The following is an 18,591-nucleotide window of genomic DNA, read 5'->3' on the forward strand; positions in this document are numbered from 1 at the left end:
TGGGCCGAATGGCCTCATTCTGCACTGTAAATTCTATGATTCTATGAATCTGTATGTACGCTTTCCTTAATTTTCCATCCATTAATTAATGCAGTAAGGAACATGCATTCGTAAAATTTACAAGTCAATGTCCAAGTTGAGGGGTAGCTTTGAGGTGAGGAAGGGTTTGGTGCTGTCTCTAATTTCAAGAATCATCCTTCAAAACCAATGAAGAAGAACTGACAGTGAAAAAGGGAGCTGGAGATGGGCAAGTCAGATCTCAATAGCCAAGTTGGTAGCTCACCAGGGGAATGAAGTCTCTGCTATTTATAACCATAACCCAACTGTGAGGTGGGATCAATCTGTTAGCAATTTACTTCTTGGCATCAATTACTCTATTTTCTGATTTGTTAAACTCAGTAGCTTATGTTCATTTCCTTTAATCCTTTACTTTATTAAAAATAAATTACAATTGATTAAACTCAAGACTGTGTTTGGTGCTGAATCTCAATGTAATATGTTGAACCATATCTGCATCCAATTTTGTTTGATTACCGCTATTATTTATCACCAGCCTGGATTAACATGCTGCAAGCATGAAATGGATGTGCTTAACTGTTATGAATAACCAGAATTATGATTATAACACTGGAGTGGGTTTGACTTTGCTGGTAATGGAATTTCTTGCTGACCATAAAATTCTAATGGTCACATTTAACAGCAGCTTTAATGAATGCAAAAAAGACTAAAAGTTAATAAGGCACAGTTGTGTCCAAAATACAAATGCAGAGAAAAGTTAATGTATACTGTCCACATATGTGGAGACCATCTCTGAAAAAACATCAATATTTTTATCTACATCTCTCTCCTTTGCTGAAGGTGCTGCCTCTTCAGGGACTGGACAGTGCTCCATTGCTTCACCCAAGCAGCTATTCTTTATGGTCCCAATCTAATTGAATGGCAGAGCAGGTGAATTTAGTATTACAATCCCGGACCAGATCCCAACAGTTGCTCGGATACCGGACAGAACCCGGAATATTTAATTTAATTTGTAAGACTTTGAGGAAAGAATACTTCGCTCCAGAAGTGATTCTACACACAAATAGGGATATGGTACTATAAAACAAACTTTATGACTAACACAATATTACTAACTTGAATATGATAAACACAATAGCTTACAAGTACCAGTGAAACAATACTTAATAATACAATGAAACAATGACTCCTAACTGCTACCTTTATCTCCACTCAAACACTCATCTTGGGTCAAAATCCACTTTTATATACAGTTAGCTGACTCAGGAATACTTGCTTAAAAGAGATACATTGGATACCCTTGCTTTGAGAAAGAGATTTTTGCTCTACTACTGTTTAACTTGCCAGCTTTTGAGAAACTGCTCCTGTCCTGTTCACAGGCACATCATTAACTCACTGTTTTGAGAGAAATTGCTTCTGTTCACAGATAGATCAAAACTCATGGGACGGGATTCTCCGAAATGTAGGCAGAGTGTTCGCGCCGTCGAGGTTCACGACGGCGCGAAACGGCCCCTATCCTGACCGATTCAGGGCCCGATAATGGGTTAGGAGCGGCGCCGCGTCATTTACGCGCGCCAGGCCTTGGCGCCACGTCAAGGCGGCGGCGCATACATGACGCGGCCGGCGCCGCATAACTGGCGTCACCCACGCATGCGTGGTTGCCGTCCTCTCCGAGTCCGCCCCGCAAGACGTTGTCAGACGGATCTTGCGGGGCTGCGGAAGAAAGGAGGTCCTCCTTCAGAGAGGACTGCCCGACGATCGGTGGGCACCAATCGCGGGCCACATCCCATTTGAGGCCCCCCCGGTGCAGGCCCCCCCCCCCCCTCCCCCCCCCCCCCCTCCCCCCCCCCCCTCCCACCGCAGACCGCCCCCCCCCCCCCAGCGTTCCCGCGCTGTTCCTGCCGGCAGCAACCAGGTGTGGACGGCGCCGGGGGGAACCCGCCGTTTTGGGTTGGCCGCTCGGCCCATCCGGCCTGAGAATAGCAGGGGTGCCAGAGAATTGCCATTTTGGGTGTCTCGGGTGATTCTCCAGCCTGCGCCGCGCGGAACTCGACGGGGCCGTTTCGCGACGCTTGGGAGAATCGTGGGAAGGCGTCGGACCGGCGTCGCGGGAAAATTTGGCGACCCAGGCGATTCTCCCAACCGGCGCGGGAGCGGAGAATCACGCCCACGGTCTTTAGAGGAATTGCATGTCTGTTCGCATCCCAATCTCAAATTGAATTTTAAAACTGAAAACGCATCACCCACTTCAGCCCCTGGCTCCTCCCTTACCAAACTAAACACAATGGATCGGATTCTCCGTCGGCCGATGCCAAAATCGGGAAATACGATTGGGCAGAGATTCATGCCTCAGCCGAAAATCCTGGTCAGTTCCGGTCGCCAAATGGAAAGTCATACTCCGGCCCCTCGACAGTGACGTGAATGCTCTCTACACCACATGTCGCTGTGGCCATGCAAATTCTGCAGTAAACGCCATTGGCACATCATTAATTGTCCCTCTGCAGTATTCTCTGGGCCTCCAGCAATGCTCCGCCTCCAACATGAGGAATTATCAATGGCGAAATTTACTTGTGATATATAAAATGGTGAAGCAGGCGCCGTGGCTGCTGAGGGAGAAGGTGGAGGTAGGACATGTTCCCAAAGGCTCAACCGTGGACTGCCAGTGCTGTCACTGGCTGGGGGGTGCGGCAGGGGGTCATCCGCCAGGGCTTGGGGGTGGGGGTGGGGGTACCTAGGAGTGACCAAGAGATGGGCAGTGGGGTTGAGGTGACTCCCTAGGATCGAGGTGTCCAGGCACAGACCGCCATTGCCACGGCTCACAAGGCAGCCATCTTGTTGCGCAGCCACTGATTGCCCACCGTGACCACGATTGCGAAGAGCGACACCGGCCGCATAGGTGCCCCCACCCGTCCCGCCCCCACACACACACAAAGATGCCTACCTACTGGTGGGGCATCATGCGACCCACCCAAGGAAGACTGTTGATCCCCCAGGAGGGCGCTGGCCAGGGGCTGCAGAGTGTAGGGCCAGTCCGTGGTAATCCTGCTGGCAGGGACGGGTGCCGGGGCCAGAGACTGTTCCCTTTCGGAGGAAGTTCCTTATTTGTATATACTGTAGCTCATTCCCTTTTGGGTGCTGGAGCTTGTCCGTGAGTTCCCCCAGGGTCTCCACTCATCCATCTACGTGCAAGTCCCCTACCGCCAGTACCCCTTCATCCTGTCTTCACCTTTTAAAGGAGGCGCCCATAGTCACAGGGGGGGAATCCATGGTTCTTGCAGCTGGGGGCCATTGTGGACATTGTGATTAGACCAAAGTGGTGTCTCAGTTGTTTCCATCTCCTCAACATGGTCACTACCACCGGGCTTCGTGAGTATCCGGCTGGGGTGATTGGGAGTGGGGCTGGGCCAATGCTCGGAGGAATCCCCCCGCAACACCCACAAACACCATGATTAATTTGTCTATCTTAGTGAAGAAGGCCTTGGGGATGAAGATCGGGAGGGGTCTGAACAGGAAGAGGAACCTAGGCAGTAAGTTCAATTTGATCGTCTGTACTTCCCTGGCAGGGAGAGTGGGAGCTAGTCCCACCTCCGCAGGTTCCTCTTTACCTCCTCCATTAGACTTGACAGGTTCCCCTGTGGATCCATGTCCAGTCGTGGGCTATTTGAATCCCCAGGTATCGGAGTTTGGCTTTGGCCTGTTGAATGGCAACTTCCCCAGCTCTGATACCACCTCCTGCGGGTTCAAGAGGAAGATTTTGCTCTTGCTCGGGTTAAGTTTGTAACCTGAGAATGCTCCGAGCACCCTCAGGAGTTCCATTATTCCAGCATGCTGGCTACGAGACGTAGAGGAACAAGTCATCCACGTAGAGTGAAACTCTGTGCGCCCTGCCTCTCTCTCCCCTTTGGATGCCTCTACACCCTTCACCGATCTGAGAACGATAGCCAGTGGCTCGATTGCCAGCGCAAAAAACAGCTGGGACAAAGGGCATCCCTGCCTCATGCCTCCGTGCAGCCAGAAGTATTCAGAGCTGGTGGTGTTTGTCCGTATGTTCATAGTAATTTCATGCACGAGGTGAACCCCGGCCCAAACCCAAAGCTTTCTAGTACCTCTCTTCGACTCAGTCGAAGGGCTTCTCTGCGTCCAGGGGGACGATCACGTCTGGTGTCTCCACCCCGGCTGGGGTCATAATCACGTTTAGCAGGTGTCTGATGTCCGCCATTCGCTGTTTGCCCTCGACAAAGACTGCCTGGTCCTCTGTGACTACCTCTGGCACACAACACACCAGCCGCCTTACCAGGGTCTTTGCCAGAACGTTGGCGCAGTGTTTAGGAGTGAGCTGGGTCTGTAGGACCTGCACTCTGTCAGGTCTTTGTCCTTTTTAGGGGTTAGCAATATCGAGGACTGTGCCAGTGTGGGTGGCAGGGTCCCTCTCGATAGTGAGTTGTTGAATATCTCCCGCAGGTCCCACAAAAGATCTCATGCACTATTTGAAGAAGAGCAAGGGCATTCTCCCTGTCCCATATTTATGACACAAAAAAAACCTAAGAACAGATTGTCTGATCATTGTCACATTTCTGGGAGCTTGTCGATGCTTTCTGGATTATCAAGGAGAACTCCTCTGAACTACCAAATCTCCGTAACTTTGAAAGATAATCAAAGGATAATCACCTGGAATATGAAAAGCAGTAATTCAGGGTCAAGAGTCAGAGGAATGCTTGGCCTCATCGGAACTAAATATGAGAGACCTGCCAAGATAACAAGAGACTACAACGAAATATACCCAAATCCCATTGCTACTCACTCCATCTTTTTCTGGAGGTTCCTGATTCCTGTTAGGGCACAGCTCCATGGGCAGACTTCTAGTTGTTGACCCAAGTGGCTGCCAGTGAGAGAACAGCAGGATGAGTGATGCTGTTGCTACTGGCTCCAATTAGGGAGACATCCCTGCAGCAGTCTCCTGTCAGCATTCAGACTGACACTAATGACCTGAATATAGAGCTCTGCTCGCAAACATCACTAAACAAATCCAGAATATAGCCAGTGCCATGATACATTCACTGTCTGACAGGGTCACAAACACAGAAATTAAATTTGGTACATTTTGTGGTATTTTATTCAAATTACGGATTTTGTTTGAAAGCAAAATGCAGCCAACAAGTTGGGAGAGGAATCCTCCGATACTCTGCAGCCTCCTTCCTAAATCTCACACCGCCTTCCCCTTCCCACCCCCGACAGTATCTCAAACTGTAATGGGGAGGAGGAAATTCCAGTACCGTGAGCCCCAACTTTAAATACAACTCCTCTCCACAGATCCTCACACTCAGTACCTATAATAATAATAGTCGCTTATTGTCACAAGTAGGCTTCAATGAAGTTACTGTGAAAAGCCCCTAGTCGCCACATTCCGGCACCTGTTCGAGGAGGCCAGTACGGGAATTGAACCCGCGCTGCTGGTCTTGTTCTGCATTATAAGCCAGCTGTTTAGCCCACTATGCTAAACCAGCCCCGAGGCCCAGATTTTCAGCTTAACTCCACTTTCCTGCCCGTCTCCCATAACCCTTGGCTTCCTTGTCAATCAAAAATCTATCTAACTCAGCCTTGAATAAACAGTCAATGACCCAACCTCTACTGCTCTTTGGGGAAGAGAATTCAACAAACTAATGACCCTCAGAGAAGAAATTCCTCCTCATCTTTGTATTAAATAATTGTCCTCTTACTAATAAACTGTGGCCCCCTCAAGTTCGAGACTCGCCCATGAAGGATAACAACCTCTCAGCATCTACACTGTCAAACCTCCCCAAAATCTTATGTTTCAAAAAGGTCACTTCTCATTCTTCTAAACTCCAATAAATATAGACCCAACCTGCTCAAACATTCCTCACAAGATAACTCTTTCATTCTGTTTAACCAATGTAAAGACGTTCTTTGAAGGTGTAACATGTGCTGTGCATAATGGGAACCAGTGGGTGTACTGTGTCAATAAGGGCCAACGTTACATCTGCCTTCCTAATGGCTGTACCTGCTTTTTGTGACTTGTGTACAGATTCCTCCAAACGATAGAACAGAATTCTGCAGTGTTCCGCCACTTAAATAATATTTCTATTCCTCCTGTCAAAGTGGACAAAGTCAAATTTTCCCACATTATACGCCATCTGCCAAATTATTTGCCCAGTCATTAAACCTAAGAGAAAACCAGTCAACTGGGTTTAAACCCCCACAGATCTTTGATCTGCAAGCCTTTTCTTCATATCAATGTGAAATTGAGTTTACTAGGCTGTGATTGACAGCTCCCACACACAGCCAGCTCTCTGGATTGTTTAATCTCAGGTTAAGATTCTCCTGAAAATGATTAAGTGTCATTTTGGGTGAACCGGCCAGGGTGGGGGAGGAAGATTCCCAAATGTTTTTTTGGCCACACCTGTACTCACCCACACATAAGCATTTTTGGGGGGCTTGGGGAGATTCTCACCAGCCAATCCCATATTTTGATTTTTTTTTTCTGCAGTGGGGAACTAAACTCGCTGGCCAGTACAGCTCCTCAGATGTCGGAATGCCATTTTTAAAAAGTGCCCTGTTCTCAAAGTGAGCTTCAGGGTCCCCTACCCCATCCCACCCCACCCACGGACAGTGCGACCCGCTGCAGAGGGCATCACTGCCAATGCCCCCCCTCCCCTCCTCTCTATGGGGTCGCTGAGGGCCGGCACAATGAGATCGGCGCCCCGTGGGAAAATCCTGCCCGTCATTTCCCTTCAGGCTTGAGTGGATTGCAAGTAGCCTGCAGTGAAACTATCCGCTATGTTTATAAACATAGAGTTTTAATTTTCAGCTCTTGGACCACATCCGAGACAGTTAAGTGTTTTCTGAAGAGCAATAGAGGAAGTGAGAGCACTTAACTGTCTTTGATGTTGTGAAGAGCTGTCAATCAGAGCTGGATGTTTATAAACATTGCGGTTAGCTTCACAGCTGACTACCTGAAACCCAGTTAAGTGTGAAGGGAAATGAGACCAAACAATTCAGACAGCTGGCTATGTTTGGAAGCTGTCAATAACTGCCTAGTAAACTCAATTTCACATTGATATGAATGAAAGCATTGCAGATCATAGATCTGTGGCGGTTTAAACCCAGCTGATGTAGTTTTCTTTCTAGGAATTTACAAGTGCCTTTTCCTCTGCCTGAACCAGCAGCTGTATGGCACAGGTGAGTTTTAAAGCAGTGATTGTTTTTCACGGTCTCTGACTGGACTACTCTCTAGCTTCCAGAAAGGATTCTCTGTAAGAGGGGTGGGGGAGGGTCCCTGGAGGGGGTGTGGGGGGAAGGGGTAGGGCACTCTTGTACTGTGTGGGGGTGACCCAGAAAATACCTTGGTTGGTGGGGCGCAGGGGAGAGGCATCCAGCCCGCCAGACCTCGCTATCGGTCCACCTGCTCAAAATGGCAGCCTAATAACAGGATTCATGAGGGGATCCCTCACAATCCCCGCCATGCATAAATTTGCATCGCAAGGAATAGGGAATCACCTTTGGATTTGCGCTCCCAGCGGCAATTCATCACCAGCAAGAGCACAGTCTCCCAAAGGGAGAATTCCAGCCCTGGTCTTTTCAATTATAGTTTGTCAGCTCTTGCGATGCAAAAATCTTGAAATGCAGAAAATATGGCAGCCAATGTCCAAGAGAAACAATGTCCAAGACAAAGCTTTGATAAAGAGTCTTACAAACTCAAAACGTTAGCTCCCTTCTCTCTCCACCGATGCTGTCAGACCTGCTGCGATTGTCCAGTATTTCCTGTTTTTGTAACAGATTTAAAACCAGCACTTTGGAATGTGCTGGAAATGTTGGAAGTGTGAAATGCTGCAATTGCTATGTTATACAGCAGTGTTCAAACTGAACATTGAATAATGAGTCCAGCACAGCAACACAGACATGACAAAATGGCAGCCAAAAGCTGCACTCGCATCTGCTGATGGTAGTTAAGTGGAACTCTCATTATAGCAGTCACTCATTAGAAAACATTATTTAGCAGGGTCTCAATTAGCATCTTCTAATGAGGGTGAGCTACACTGTTATGACAGGTCTGTTCTAATTGCATCTGCTACCCAAAACTTATACACAGATACCAGCGGAGCCACTAAAGGATATTTCATATCATTGGATGAATGGGTCTAATAGGACAATAATATCGATTTAGAAGCCAGTCGGCAACTTCAGCCAACTAGCACAGTTGACGATGGACTGGAATTCAGGTGGTACAAGTCACGTTGCAGAGAGTTGAACACATAATCTGCGCTGAAACTCCACTGAAGTGCTGAGAAAGTGCTGCACTGTCAAAGGTGCTGCCCAAAGGTGCTGGTTTAGCACAGTGGGCTAAATAGCTGGCTTGTAAAGCAGACCAAGGCCAGCAGCATGGGTTCAATTCCCGTACCAGCCTCCCAAAACAGGCGCCGGAATGTGGCGACTAGGGGCTTTTCACAGTAACTTCATTTGAAGCCTACTTGTGACAATAATCGATTTTCATTTCATTTCATTTCATTTTGAATGAGGTGTTAAACTAAGGCCACCTCTCCTCTCTCAGGTAGACGTACAAGATTCCAGGGCATTCATTGAAAGAAGTGTCGCGTTGGGTGTTTCGATACACAAAGAACCAACACGGTTGTAGATGGTACAACTCTGTTTTATTGTTATGTACAATAATAACTATTAACTTCTGGCTGTGGTTCGTACTTCACCAGCTAACCTGTGGACCCAGCCTTTGCACTATCTTGGTGAGGCACTCAGCACATGGTGTATGTCTGAGTGGCGCGCTGTGAGCTCTGTGCTCCGAGCTATTTCCTGGTAGAATGAGCGGGAACTGTGGTGTTCCCTGTTTTATAGTGCGTGTGCTCTCACTGGTGATTGGCTGTGATGTGTGTGTGTTGGTTGGTCCAACTACCTGTCCATCAGTGTGTGTGTGATTGCACCATGATATGTTAATGTGGATATCATGACAAGAAGGCCAGATGGGTCCTCCCCAATGGAGTGGGATTGGTGATTAGAATAAGTGAGATAACATCTAAATCCTTTTAAACATGTATTATTTATAAGGATAAGGTACATCAAAATTGGAGATGCTTTTATGCCAAAATGAATCTCACACTTCAAACAAGTGAGAATCGGTAGTTCTGAGCTGCACCAATCAATACCTCCCAGCCAGACAGAGCTCAGAACCTTCTTTGCTTGAACCCCAGTCTGAGGACAGCAGTGCCACTGCTGTGCATCTCATCATTCCAATGACTCAAATTAAATGACCTAATAATTATGGAACAGCTCTCAACTATTAGCATTTTCCCCAGAAGGACTATAGGGCAGCATGGTAACAAAGTGGTTAGCACTGTTGCTTCACAGGGCCAGGGTCCCAGGTTCGATTCCCGCTTGAGTCACTGTCTGTGCGGCGTCTGTCCGTTCTCCCCGTGTCTGCGTGGATTTCCTCCGGGTGCTCCGGTTTCCTCCCACAAGTCCCAAAAGACGTGCTGTTAGGTGAATTGGGCATTCTGAATTCTCCCTCTGTGTACCCGAACAGGCGCCCGAATGTGGCGACTAGGGGATTTTCACATTAACTCCATTGCAATGTTTGTCATAATATACACCAGTATATCATGGTGCAGACACACACACTGATGGACACACAGCAAGACCAATCAACACACACAATACCGCAGCCAATCACCAGTTAGAGCACACTCACTATAAAGACAGAGGGCATCAGTTTTCCCGCTCATTCGGGATGCAGCCTCTCAGAAGGACAGAGCTTACAGCTTAGAGCACAGATCTTCACCATGTGCTGAGTGCATAGACTGGTTAGGACAGGCATAGGTCTTTAGTTTAATCTAACATCGTGTTAACCCACAGTGAAAGTATGTTCAACAGTTTCTAGCTTAATAAAATAGTGTTGCACTATTTTAAGTGTTGGTGGCCTGTATGTGTTCCACGGACCCAGAGCACCCAACACATCAGTGTTAATAGAATCTACAGTGCAGAAGGAGGCCATTCGGCCCATCGAGTCTGCACCGGTTCTTGGAAAGAGCACCCTACCAAACCGCACACCTCCACCCTGTCCCCATAACCCAGCAACCCCGCCCAACACTAAGGGCAATTTTGAACACTAAGGGCAATTTAGCATGGCCAATCCACCTAACCGGCACATCTTTGGACTGTGGGAGGAAACCGGAGCACCCGGAGGAAACCCAAGCAGACACGGGGAGAACGTGCAGACTCTTCACAGACAGTGACCCAAGCCGGGAATCGAACCTGGGACCCTGGAGCTGTGAAGCAATTGTGCTAATCACCATGCTACCGTGCTGCCCTCCGTAAAGTTAATGTAAGCCTACTTGTGACAATAAAGATTATTTATTTATTAATGGTAGGTGTGTAGCTCTCCGATTGTTAACAGCACTCTCCAACATTCAAGAAGCATCTAATGGATTACCAATGGTCTTGCAATCTGCTGCTGGGTTAAACGCAACTGTGTATTTGTGTTACACTACTGCTTGTATTGCTCAATCATACCCTGAACTCTTGCACTCATGGTGTTGGTTCAACAGGAAAACAGCACACAGGGGTCAGTTAACCATTGTCCACCTGGCACCCTGCTAGTAAGATAACGGTGTTTTATTAAAAGGCATGAGACATGGCTTAGCTGTCGCATTCTTGGAGCGGGGACAGATTAATGGAAGGAATGCCAGAGCTACTGTAGGGACAGCTACCAATCGTGGGGTGAAGGAAATGGGGGACATGCAAGAGGCCAGAATTGGAAGATCACATAGATCTTGTGAGGGTTACAGGGCTTGAGGAGAATACAGGGAAAGCAAGGTCATGTTGGGATTTAAACACAAGTATGGGCATTTTAAAATTTAAGGTTCTTCAGGCAATTAAATAGAACTGAAATGAAGGACCCAGATCATCCCAACTGATTGCCCCAAAGACAAAAAAAGCACCGCCTTCAAAATGCGATTGCTTTGTGTACGGGTTGGTTTCTGACTGAATACTGATATTGTTTTGTGTAAGAACAGAAGTTCAAAAGGAGAAATAATATGGTGATGCAAAAGGGGAAAGATAACATTGTCTGGAACAGAAAATACTACTGTATAACCTAATATATAAGGGGGTTGGTGTGTGTGTGTGTGGGGGGGGGGGGGGTGGCAAATCAAGATCTTGAGATTAAAAGTGTGAGTACTTATATAGGCACAGACTCACAAATGTTTATTTCTTCACCCCTTGGGATAACTAACCAGGGGGAACAGCTGTAGTGTGATGGTTCATATTTTGAGCGAACATGTTTATCAAGCCTAATATGAAAGTCAACTCCCGTAGGCAAGCAGTGGTCCGAAGTATTATTTCATGCAGAGAATAATCTGGGACGGTGTGCCCCAGTTGAACAACAGATATCTGCTAATTTATACATAGGGTACAAATCGTTTCCGAGAATGATTTCAATCACAGTCATCAGGCCCACTGGTAAAAGTCTAATTTACCAAACTTGCATATTCACATGTAGGTATTTACAATTCGAGCTGTTAAAGTCAATTATCAAACAATACAACAGCTTTCCACGCATGAACAAATTAAACAGACAAACTAAAGAAGGTTCATTTCTTTCCAGTGACCAGGTGGCAGGGGCGGAGCAGGCACCTGCACCACCCCGTCCCACTGGCCCGGGATCCCGGGAGGAGCCTGAGGTGATCCCGCCCATCGATGATCCCGGTGGCAGGATCAAGACGGCCCTGGGTTGGTTGGTGGGCCGATGTCGCCCACCGCACTCAGTGTGGTCGAGGATTCGGGCCTGGAGGGTGACTGTCCGAAGGCTGTCAGCCACCCAGTGTCGGGAGCGGAGGGTGCACATGAGGCTCTCTGCAGTGGGGTGCAGAGCTCACTCGTGCCTGACACTGTGTCGCCCCTCATCCCTCTGGGGGACATCCGGAATCTGGCACATCGTAATTGAAGGTTCTTTTGTTTTTCTTGATGTAGAAAATGTTACAATTAGTCCGAGGTTTCAGTTCACTGTTTTCTGCTTTCTGTAATTGGATTCTCAAACTGAACGATGCTCTTATTCCAAGAGAGCAGGTGAGAGAACAACCTCTGTCAGTCTGTGGCAGCCATTGTTTCAATATCCAGAACTTTGCATTTTAATCACCCTTCCTTAGACAGTTATGGGTTTCGCTGGGTGTTTACATTATAGGAAATGTTTCTCTCTTAACAGTCCCCTGAACGGTGATTTGTTTGTTCCTCACCTTCACCTTGGCATGTGGTCTTACATTTTTGAGCAGTTTGTCCCAGTTCAAACTGCAAACTTTCCACTCATTTTAAAGTTGAAAAATCATATTTTCAAAAATAAAGAGCAAAAGCCTCGCTGGAGAATTGAAAATCTATTTAAAAGACAATGAAACATATACCTTACGGTGGGTTTTTGGTTTGTGTTAAAAGTTCTGTTCTGTAGTTTAAAGTAATTGTCTACAAAAATACTGCTAAGTCTGTTTGTTACAACAAATATCTTAAAATTGTGAATCTTGTGCTTCCCTTTCAGTTATGAACTGGTAGTTTGAATTTATTTTTAAATGTTATTGCTTCTACCCACCTGCCCAGGTGCTGCCCAGCACCAACCTGGACTACAAGAGGATAAGTGATGGTATCTATATCATCAATCTGAGAAGACATGGGAGAAATTGCTGTTTGCCACCCGTGCCATTGTCCTTATCGATAACCTGGCGGACATTTGCGTCATCTTCTCTAGACCGTTTCGGCAGCGGGCTGTCCTGAAGTTCGCCGCTGCACAGGCTCCAGAATGGGGCGGTGCTACTGCTGATTTGGACATTCTGAAATCTCAGTCCGTGTACCCGAACGGGCACCGGAATGTGGCGACTAGGGGATTTTTACAGCAACTTCATTGCAGTGTCAATGTAAGTCTACTTGTGACAATAAAGATTAGTATTATTACTGGTCTCCAAGGGGATTGTACCAATGGACAGAGATGGCGAAGAGTCAGGAAATTCTCAAAAGTGAGAATTTCCTGAATGACTGAAGAGATAGAGATGAAGATGAAGATGAAAAGGGAGGCATATGATAGATGTTAGGTTGATAATACATGTGAGAATTAGAGGAGAGGTGGAAAAAGGAATAAGAGAGGCAGAGAGAGTATGAGAAGAGACCAGCAGCTAATATAAAAGAGAGTTCAAAAGTCTTCCATAGGTAGAAAAGGGTGGTAATAGGAGGGATGGGGTCAAATAGGGACAAAAGGGAGCTATGCAGGAGGCAAAGGGAAAGGCTGATGCACCAAATGAGTACTTGGCATCTGTCTGTCTTCGCCAAGGAAGAAGATGCTGCCAAAGTCTTGATAAAGATGAGGGGCAGGATTTTCCACTCCCACGCCGAAGTGCACACGCCGTCGTGAATGCCGCTGAGGTTCACGACGGCGCGAAACGGCCCCTATCCCGACCGATTCAGGGCCCGATAATGGGCTAGGAGCGGGGCCGCGTCATCTACACGCGCCAGGCCTTGTCCCGCGGCGCCGCATACATGACGCGGCCAGCGTCGCATAACTGGCATCACCTGCGCATGCGCGGGTTGGCGCCGTGGTTGCCGTCCTCTCCGAGTCCGCCCCGCAAGAAGATGGCGGACGGATCTTGCAGGGCCGCGGAAGGAAGGAGGTCCTTCAGAGAGGACGGCCCGACGATCGGTGGGCACCGATCGCGGGCCATCCCACATTTGAGGTTCCCGCGCTGTTCCCGACGGCAGCGACCAGGTGTGGACGGCGCAGGGGGGAACCCGCCGTTTTGGCCTGGCCGCTCGGTCCATCCGGGCCTGAGAATAGCGGGGGTGCCGGAGAATCGCCATTTTGGGTGTCTCCGGCCTGCGGCCCGCGGAACTCGACAGGGCCGTTCCCGCCGCTTGGGAGAATCATGGGAGGGGGCGGACCGGCGGACCGGGAAATTTTGGCGGCCCAGGCGATTCTCCCAACCTGCGCCGGAGTGGAGAATCTCGCCCCAGGTGTTAGAAAGGCAGGATATTCTTAAAGTTGATAAGTCACCGAGTCCAGATAGATGCAATCAAAGGATACTGAGAGATTTAAGGATGAATTGCAGAGGCACTGGCTATAAACCTCCAATCATCCGTAGATACAGGGATAGTGCCAGAGAACTGGAGAATTGCAAATATCGCACTCTTGTTCAAAAAATGGTGGAAGGACCTCCGGTGGCGGCGATGTGCTGAGCGGACGCACGTCAGGCGGCTCTCCTCCCAAACGATCCCAATAGAGGCAATTTACCGGAAATTCCCGCTTCAAAAACCCACCAAAATCCATCCAAAGACGCAAGAAAGGAACATGCCTGGCAATAACAAACTGCGGGGCAGCGAGATATTAGGAGCAGCAGCGAAGGAAAGGGGCAGGAACTGCGGGCGTGCAGACAGGTGACCACACGAGGAGAGGTTCAGGCGAACCAGGAGGGGGAAAAGCTGGCGAACCGAACAACAGAGCAGAAGCAGGACGCGGTGCCCCCCACCTACCCCCCACCCCGGCACAGGGGAAAGAATGGAGAAGCGTGCTGAAAAAGGAGCTAAATGCCATAAAGGATGCTATCAGGATGGAGCTCCACACGATGATGAAGGAGGTGATGTCGGAGGCGACAAACACAATGCAGCGCACCATAGAAGGCCTGGGAAGGAAGGTGGAGGCACAGGAGAAAACAATCCTGGAGTTGGAGAAAGCTGCCTCGGGCCAGAGCGACAGGATCGCCGCTCTGGAAACCGAGGTGAGAAGGTTGGTGATGGCCCAGGGGAGCCCAAGAGGGAAAGTGGAGGACCAGGAAAATGGGTCCAGGTGGCAGAACGCCAGAATAGTGGGCCTGCCATAGGCGAAAGAGGGTAGGGACCCAACGGGCTACATCTCCCAAATGCTGGGCAAGCTAGTGGGGAGGGAGGACTTTCCAAACCCCCCCCGAAATGGACAGGGCACACAGGTCGCTTCGACCCAGGCCCAAAGACGGGGAGCAGCCCAGAGCAATTATCGCAAAGCTGCACCGATTCCAGGACCAAGAAAAAATCTTAAGATGGGCCCGTCAGACGAAATCATGCTCGTGAGAAGGGCATAAGATAAGGGTGTACCAGGACATTTGGGCGGACCTGGCGAAAAAGTGGGCCGAGTTCAATAGAGCAACATCAGCGCTCTATAAAAGTGGGGTACGATTTGGCCAGACTCTGGGTGACATTCAAGGGCAAGGAACTGTACTTTAACACCCCAGCAGAGGGTGTTAACAATATAATAATCTCTTATTGTCACAAGTAGGCTTCAATAAAATTACTGTGAAAAGCCCCTAGTCGTCACATTCCGGCTCCTGTTCGGGGAGGCCGGTGCGGGAATTTAACCTGTGCTGCTGGCCTTGTTCTGCATTACAAGCCAGCTATTTAGCCCACTGTGCTAAGGCAGCCTCCAAATTGGAAGAAGGGTAATCGCGACAACGATGAAAGCTGCAGGGGTGGAAAAAAAGGATTGAAACAGAGGACAGATCGCAAACAGAGACAATAATACCATGAACTCTATGCATATGTTTTTTTAAGTGGGACCGTGCTACCTTGTTTTCGGGCTTGTCTCTTCCCTCAATGTGATGGACATTAAATGCTGGCCTAGCCAACGATACCCACATCGTGTAAATAGGATTGGATTGGATTTGTTTATTGTCACGTGTACCGAGGTACAGTGAAAAGTATTTTTCAGCGAGCAGCTCAACAGATCATTAAGTACATGAGAAGAAAAGGGAATAAACGAAAATACATAATAGGGCACACAACATATACAATGTAACTACATAAGAAATAAGCATTGAGGGAACTGTGCGTTGGCAGAGATGCTTCCTTTGGATGATATATTGAATCGAGGCCCTGCCTCCACCCTTGGTTAAATGTGGAAGATTCCATGGCATTTCTTTGTATAAGACTAAAAGAGTTCTCCTGGATATCTGACAACCAGAATCACTGCCACAAATTATCTGGTCATTTTGACATTGGGATTTGTGGGATCTTGCCGTGTGCAAATTAATATAAATAATAATAATCGCTTATTGTCACAAGTAAGCTTCAATGAAGTTACTGTGAGAAGCCCCTAGTTGCCACATTCTAGCGCCTGTTCGGGAAGGCCGGTACGGGAATTGAACCCGCGCTGCTGGCCTTGTTCTGCATTACAAGCCAGCTATTTAGCCCACTGTGCTAAACCAGTCCCTAATTGGGTGCTGTGTTTCCCACAACACTGGCTACACTTGGCTATAACACATTTTGGGATGTCCTGTGGTCATGAATGGAGCTAGAAAAATTCAAGTTGTTGTTTCGTTCCAAAATGTCATTTTTTTGATAATTAGGGTGAGGTTTATTGACAGCAAAAATCACATGGGATGTATGTTCCGTCATTTCTGGAGTGGGGTGAGGAGATGAATGGGCCAATGCTTGGGATCTAAACCATTTCAACCTGCCTCACCTCCACTACCTTCCTTCTGCTGATCAAATATTCTCAATGCCTAATTGTCTTTAATTGCTCCGATGTCTCTCATTATACCTCTGTGATGAACGGTTACTGCCTTATCATCATGTAAGGTGATGTCCCCTTTAAGACCAGGCTTGGAACCTTGGGGACTCCGCCTCTGGCTCCGCCCATCTGGGAGCCATACATAAAGGCCTGCCTCATGGTCTGTATAGCAGTCAGCTCTCGTCCAAATCTGTAGCATAGTTATTAGCCTAATAAAGCCTTCTTTACTGTTTAATCTCTAAGCATCATTATTGAGGGTACCTCAATTTATTAGGCTAAACTAGATTCAGGATGGTCGCAGGCCTAAAACCAGAGAAGCTCAATCTGGAAGCACCAACGCCGGAGGCAAAGGAAATTTTTAAATACTGGCTGCGGTGCTTCGAGGCCTACCTGGACTCCGCAGAGACTCCCATCCTGGGGCCACGCAAGCTGCGTCTACTCCACGCCCGGGTGAGTCACAGAATCTCCGCCACGCTCGAAAAGGCGACGATTTATGAGGAAGCGATTGAGTTGCTCCGCAAGCGGTTTGTCAAACCCGTCAATGAGGTGCACGCCCGGCATCTGCTCTCTACCTGCCGGCAGCGCTCGGGGGAAATCGCTCGACGAGTTTGTTGAGAAACTCACCGCGCTGGCCAGGGACTGTGACCATCAGGATGTGACAGGGGAAGTCCATATGAACCTGCACATCAGAGATTCTTTTGTGTCCGGCATCCGCTCGACCTACATCCGGCAGCGACTGCTCGAAAACGGGGCAAAAGACCTCCAGGAGACGCTAATGCTCGCCTCCTCGCTGGAGGTGGCCCGACATAACTTGGGTACGTACCCCGCGGACTCTCCCAGCCCCCCCCCGGACTTCCTCAGACTCACCCGTATTACAGGCCTGTGCCACGCGGCGACCCGCTCACCATGGGGGCACACCTTGCTACTTCTGCGGGCAGGGCCAGCACCCACGCCCACGCTGCCCAGCCCGCTCCGCGATCTGCAGCGATTGCGGGAAGAAAGGGCACTTTGCGAGGGTCTGCCTGGCCAGACCCAGGGGCCAGAAAAACAAAGAACAGCCGGCCCGAAAATCAGGCTCTCAGGCCCGCAGGCCTCGCAATGCTGCTGCGCACCGACCCGACACGTCCTCTACTGACGCGTCATCAGCCTCGTGCGAATCATGGGAGCGGCCATCTGGTCGGCGGCCATCTTCTCGACCCGACACGTGCGACCAACGGCAGCGGCCATTTTACGACTCCGACTACCCGCGACTGGGTGCGATCACCCTCGATCAAACTCGGCCAAAACACCTGCAGAACTCCATGATGCAGGTCCAGGTCAACGGGCACGACACTGCATGCCTCTTCGACTCCGGGAGCACGGAGAGCGTTATCCACCCTGAAACGGTGAGGCGCTGCTCCCTACGCACCCATCCCACATCCCAAACCACAGCCCTCGCATCTGGGTCCCACTCGGTACAAATCACGGGGTACTGTATTGCGGATCTCTCGATCCAGGGTGCCAAATACACCCGTTTCAAATTTTATATCCTCCCTCACCTCTGTGCCCCCCTGCTGCTCGGACTGGATTTCCAGTGCAGCCACCGAAGCCTGACACTGAAGTTCGGCGGACCCTTGCCCCCCCCTCACGGTGTGCTGCCTTGCGACACTGAAAGTCGCACCCCCCTCGCTATTCGCTAACCTCACTCCCGACTGTAAGCCCGTCGCCACCAGGAGCCGGCGCTACAGTGCCCAAGATATGGCTTTTATCAAGTCAGAGGTCCAGCGTTTACTGGGAGAGGGGGTCATCGAGGCTAGCAACAGCCTTTGGAGAGCGCAAGTGGTGGTAGTCCGGTCTGGGGAGAAGAAACGGATGGTCGTGGATTATAGCCAGACCATAAACCGATTCACGCAGCTTGATGCGTACCCCCTTCCTCGCATCGCGGAAATGGTAAATCGGATCGCCCAATACCGAGTCTTTTCCACGGTCGACCTCAAATCTGCCTACCACCAGCTCCCCATCCGACCAAAAGACCGCCTCTATACTGCCTTCAAAGCAGC

At 49.1% G+C, this 18,591-nt stretch overlaps 1 protein-coding gene and 1 long non-coding RNA gene across 5 annotated transcripts in view; one reads left to right on the top strand and one right to left on the bottom strand.

Moving 5' to 3' along the window:
• fcsk (fucose kinase) overlaps window positions 1-18,591 on the bottom strand; it is a 497,568-nt gene that overhangs the window by 187,529 nt on the left and 291,448 nt on the right. The window lies entirely within an intron of this gene.
• On the top strand, window positions 11,750-16,787 carry LOC140430853 (uncharacterized). The gene is made up of 2 exons (XR_011949569.1): window positions 11,750-11,988; window positions 12,628-16,787. It is a non-coding gene; the product is annotated as an uncharacterized lncRNA (long non-coding RNA).

Source organism: Scyliorhinus torazame, chromosome 10 (assembly GCF_047496885.1).
Source record: "Scyliorhinus torazame isolate Kashiwa2021f chromosome 10, sScyTor2.1, whole genome shotgun sequence".
NCBI classification, from domain to species: Eukaryota; Metazoa; Chordata; class Chondrichthyes; order Carcharhiniformes; family Scyliorhinidae; genus Scyliorhinus; species Scyliorhinus torazame.